This window comes from Miscanthus floridulus, chromosome 17, assembly GCF_019320115.1.
Source record: "Miscanthus floridulus cultivar M001 chromosome 17, ASM1932011v1, whole genome shotgun sequence".
In the NCBI taxonomy this organism is placed as follows: domain Eukaryota; kingdom Viridiplantae; phylum Streptophyta; class Magnoliopsida; order Poales; family Poaceae; genus Miscanthus; species Miscanthus floridulus.
In genome coordinates this window covers 47,220,367-47,226,205 of record NC_089596.1, presented here as the reverse complement: position 1 = coordinate 47,226,205, position 5,839 = coordinate 47,220,367, and the positions used below count along the sequence as shown (strand labels likewise).

At 38.6% G+C, this 5,839-nt stretch overlaps 1 long non-coding RNA gene across 1 annotated transcript; it reads right to left on the bottom strand.

The window, feature by feature from the left end:
- Positions 1-526: 526 nt before the first annotated feature.
- LOC136516924 (uncharacterized) lies at positions 527-5,317 on the bottom strand. The gene is made up of 3 exons (XR_010774151.1): positions 5,040-5,317; positions 4,026-4,075; positions 527-3,398 (listed from the first exon to the last, which is right to left on the bottom strand). It is a non-coding gene; the product is annotated as an uncharacterized lncRNA (long non-coding RNA).
- Positions 5,318-5,839: the final 522 nt, after the last annotated feature.

Genomic DNA, 5,839 nt, shown 5'->3' with positions numbered 1-5,839 from the left:
CAAATAAGTTGGTAACTCCAAAGTCAAGGTGACGTATCCCATACTATCGGTCGCCAAAACTCAAACCTTAGTCCACATTAGAGCTCCACTGAGGTATACTCCTGGTGACCAAGAATTCCCTTGGTCACAATGTTGGGTTCGCCACAAGGGGTGAAGCTAGCTTAAAATCCATGGTGGTGCACAATATTGATAGCCTTGTAGTAGCACATTTAATTTCAACTTATTTGTTGTAACACCCTAGAAGAAACCACATCAATCCTCTGGAGAATTACCACACTACATTAAAGAGAAAACAGGTCATCTAGATTAAGCATAAAATTAAGTCTTCTACGATAGCATAACAATAAACAAAGTTGAGCTGCAACTAGCAACTTCAAAAGGAAGAAAAAAATACAACTTCAACATCAAAGAGATCTCATTACAACATAATAGTTTGTTTGAAGTGTATATCAACACGTGTGTAAACATGCTGCTACTCCCATCCCAACAAGCTTCCTCATAGATCATGTACCTGAGATAGAGAAACAACCGTATGAGGTTTATGGAAAATCTCTGCAAGCAAACTGCTTCAACCAAGTTATTTAAATCACAGTTTGATTAAGCATCCAATTTAAATATCATAATAATAGAGACATCAATTGCATCATATAGAAATATAAATAACTTACAAGTGCAATGCAAATGATGCAATGCAATGCATGACTTCACTTCTACCCACACCTCCTAAGGAGAGGGAGTGAGGGCTGCAACCACATTGCTCATTAACATGCGTTGCTGTATCGGTACTTACCATACCAATTCGGCTATAGTTTCTTCTATTCTTCTATTCATATCAACAGGAAGAGTGCAAATGCAATGTTGCACTTAATAAACTTCAGAATTCATAATTTAAAGATCATTACCACAAGATATAGAATACCATACTTTAGAGTAAATAAACATAAATACTTCAAATTTCAGATTTATCTTGCTAGTGTGAGGTACTAAAATATAATGTAGGCATTTCAAACAACAAAGTTAAAGACCAGTGGACCACAATGCCACGTTTACTTGCCTTCACCGAAGATAAGGGAAAGTGCTACACATGCTCCAATGGTTAACCACCTGATCACAAGCCAACCTCATTACCAACACCATCACACAAGTAATTATGATCCAAGACATATGCTCAAGAACACCCAAACCCATCAATCAAACCACTATCGGTGCACTTCGGTTAATGACAATAGTACTGTCGTTTCTCCATTTTGTACAGTTTTAACCATACAACAAAAAAAATCTCAAACTTTACCAAGCGATAGAAGTCATGACTACCTACAACTTTTTAATAATAAGAACTGGCATATAAGGTCTCCAAGATTTCATAAATAACGACTGAACTTAACTGAACATTACGAATGACTAAAACAGGACAGCCAACTTCCAAAATTCGTATCTGGAGTTATACTTAACCAAAAATTATGTTCTTTAACAATATGGAAATATTATCAAATTACATACAACTTTTGTTCATATCGAAAGCTTCCATTCAGCCATGAAGAGGGTGTAAAAGGCGTTAGATCTAAACTGCTCTGAATTTTCGACAGCCTTGTACAACAGACTTCAGAATTTCATATCTCCTAAACCATTTGGCCTAAAATCTTGAACTTGGACTTCGTCGTTCAGTTAAAAAAGTAGTTTGACCTCTAAGATATCCAAAACTATCGTTCAACTGAAACTATCAGATCTGAGAACTGCAGAAAAACATGGATTTGAGGTCTACCATTGAAAGGTCAACCCTAATATATCCTTTTCTACCATCATCTACCACACCAAATCCACCTTAAATCAAGTGCTATGGCAAAGGTTCAAACCTCACTAGGGTTCCCCTTGAAGAAGAACGAGAAGTTGGGGAAACCACCGATCTAGCACCTCTCCTTGATCCTCTCATCGCCCTCGATTCTTTCTATCCGTCCTCAAATTCCTTGCAGATCAAGTAAAGGGGAGGAGAAGGGGGAGGATGGCTATGAGAGGGGAGGAGGCGAGTTATTGTAGCACTAGGTTCTCTTTTTTAATCTCACGCATCCAATTCATAACTTTGAGATCCAAAAGTCCAAACAAGTCGTATGAGTAGTCAAACGGATTTGTTTTGACGAGTCAAATTTTGGTCCTTCTTAAAACTCGGTCCACGTTCGCTAGATAAATTACCAAATCCAAAAAAATCCATATTTAGGCCATGCATTCACAGGTGCTACAAAACTACTTAGTACTAAATATCTTTTGCCTGGTGCCAGTGCACCACACAAACTTAATGTGGTGTCGCCCCTGCTCGCCACAAAGCTCCAGCTCACCAAGGTAGGTGATGCAAGACAGTTAGACTCTCTCGGTCACCTTAATGTCATCTACTACAATGTTTCATTACCAAGGAAGGGTCCTTATCCCCTGCACACCAAGTCGCTACCACTCCACACCAATATCAGACAGTCTATATTCCTGGAGAGCCAACAAGATTCCAAGTGCTCGTCCTGCCAACATTACAAGGGCACAAAGCCTGGCAATCAAGCTCCCAAGAGAAAGGCCTAACACACTCACAATGATCAATAAGCACAATTCTATCCTTGGATATGATCACTGTCGGTGTTTGATGACCAGCAACACGTCACAGGGTTACCAAGGATGATATTTGGTGGGCTTCGACGAAGGCTAAACTCGATGGTGAATGCAAAAATAGCGATTTATATTGGTTTAGGCCGCTAGAATAGAGTAATACCCTATGTCCAATTAGACGTGTTGCCTTGCGTTGGAATTTCATGTATGAGATGTTACAAGGGGGTGCTCCTGCTTCTCTTTATATAGTCTAGAGAGTAGACGCATATGTCTGAGTCCTTGTCAAATACAATAGAAGAGTTCTAGTTCTATTACAGAGACTAACTTTCCTAGAATCAGACTAGGTCAGTCCTTGTAGCATTGGAGAACACGCCATCTTGTTCCGCACCCTCTAGGCAGACCTTGGGTCAGCCCATCTCCTTGACAAGTAATCGGCCCTATGGGGAAGCCTTAGGATATTGGTCCATCAAGCCCCCGAACTCTTCATAGTTGATCTTCGAAGCCATCTTGTGTAACACCCCAAGCAACACAAAAGCCCAAGATGTCATTAACATCCCTTACCTCATGCCAAAGTCTAAAACTCGGCAACATAAACCCACGAACAAAGTAAAACACGGAAGCAACAAGAACAGAACTACTGTCAAGAAAGGTTCCACCTAAGTTAATATTATTAAACCACGAAGGGTCATCATGATTGATAAACTAATTTTATTACATCAAGACAAACGTATCATTATTATCTCTAAGTGTGGGCGAATCAGTGAAGATGTGCCGCTAATCCCCTTCCCTTCGATGCAAGCATCATCAAGTATCTAGATTGAGTAATGCAAGGGTGAGATGAAACGTTTCAGCAAGCAAATTTGTTTTGACAAGCTATTTAAAGTTTAATTAAACAACGATTTAATGTGGAATTCCACTTATAGAATAAACATGATATAATATCAATATATAAAAAGTGCCTTCCAATTTAGAACATAGTCATATGATAGAGCTTCATAATAATATGGACATACACTTTCCATATACACTATGAATGCATATGAATGTAATGCGAAAATGACTCCAGCCTGCACACCCAACAAGGTGTGGAGCTGCATCCCATGATGCTGTACCGGTATGGTCATGACCATAGGTCAACGACATAACTTCCAATGCAAATGAATCATGCAAATGCACATGGCATGCTGCAATAAAAACAACATAAACCACCTATGATAGTTCAGCTTCATCTTCAAGTGGTATGGATGACCACACATGCCAAGATGGAATAATAGCAACACAATATATAGATAATTATTAAGGCATCCACTAAATAAGATTGGATAGACAAAGATCACAAAGTTTGTTTATTAGTAGTATGATATTGTTAGAGACATTATGTTGTAGGTGATAAAAATAACAAGTCAAAACGGTAGCAAACCACCGCTACATTCACTTGCCTCCAACCAAAAGTGATGACCGCTCTAGGTGCGATCTGGAGCAATACCACCTGTTTTGAGGATACAAACTCAGCATACATATTCACATAAACATGTACAAACAGTAGGCAAAGCGTTCCTATAGCCCAACCTGATAAACGAGTAAAACAATGAGTATCGGTTTTTTAACTAATTGCAGCAACACTGCTTCTCAATTTATATCTTTTGATAAACAAAAGCAATAGGGACAAATAAATACAATCTGGGAAACTATAGAACTAGGGCTACAGTTTGGTTCTGATCCCTTATTTTATTTTCATCATTAAGGTAACCTAGAGTTCAAGTAAAGTTCACTGAACCATTCTGATGACAAAACAGAACAGCATCGCTTAACAATTTTGTATCTTTAGTTTCAAACCACAAAACACAGAAAACAATAACATTTCTGAAAACTACAGAACGAGAGCTACAACTTTCATGTAGACACAAAGATTTAGTTCAGTCATTTAGGTGGCCTAAAACCTGATACAAAACTGAGGACTGCAACTTCCCAGGGATCTGCACAGCAACCACAAAAATGGGCATTGACCACAAACCACAAGATAAAAGTTAGCCATTTTTATACAGCTTCTAGATAACAACATAATCTACAGATTTGGAAATTGTGAGATTATATAATTCAGCCATTAAGACCCTCTAAAAGGGCACTGAACTTCGACTACAGAAAAAACGGCGATATTCAGACAGGTGACTTCAGAAAAATTCATAACCCCTAAACACACGGGATAAAATCACGTCCTTTGATTAGAATATAGATCACTACGTTTTCTACAACTTTTATATATAACACTTTGCCAGGAAAATTCGTTTCGACTATCTAATCTACAAAGAAACAGAAACAACATAAATCTGCCCATGCGCAGAACTACCAATCCGAATCACAACGCCCTAACTTCTTCTCTAACCTTGTTTAAACATGAATTAAACCATAAAAACACCCAAAAAGGGCTGCTACAACAGGGTCACAAGCCTCACCTTGGGTTTTCTTGAAGAACCCACGAGAAGATTATGGAAAAGCGCTGATCCAGCCCATCATCTTTCCACTCGTATTTCCCTCCTCGTTGCGTTTTTCCACCTCGCCTCTTGATCCAAGTTTTGATGGTGGAGATCTATGGGGAAGAAAGGTGCTACAGAGGGAACATGAAGAGAAGCTCGTATGGGAGAGGGGAGAACAGCGGCGCCAGCTTGGGGAAGTGGAGTCGGTCCCCTCCTCTCTCTAGGTTTTAGGTGGGTGGATGGATTGGTCTGCATGTATGGACCACGGCTCAGGATGGCCCGACCCATTTAACGATTTGTTTTCCTGTCTACAGACACAAACGTTATATATATATATTACCATGCAGCTAGCTACAAAATAACTTATTATGTAGCCACTTTGAGTTACGATAATTACTATGTTAATTTACGAGATTATAGAGTGGTTTACTATAACGTTATGGTAAATATTCTCATGTATTATAATAACCCAACTATCTTAAATATGTATTGACATTATCGTAAATTAGTATATAAAATTATCGTAAATGGAGGTGGCTACAGAATAACTTATCTCCATATATATATGGGTCATGTTCGCTTTTCTTATAATCCGTACTTCAGCTTGTTTTTTTAGCCGGAACAATATTTTTCTCTCACAACAAATCAGACGGAACAATGTTTCGACTTATTTTTCAGCGAAACGAACGGGACCATATATATATATGACAAAACAATCCTAGATCAAAACACCATTTTTCAGAATGTTACATCTTTGAATCTCCTCGACTTGGCCCAGT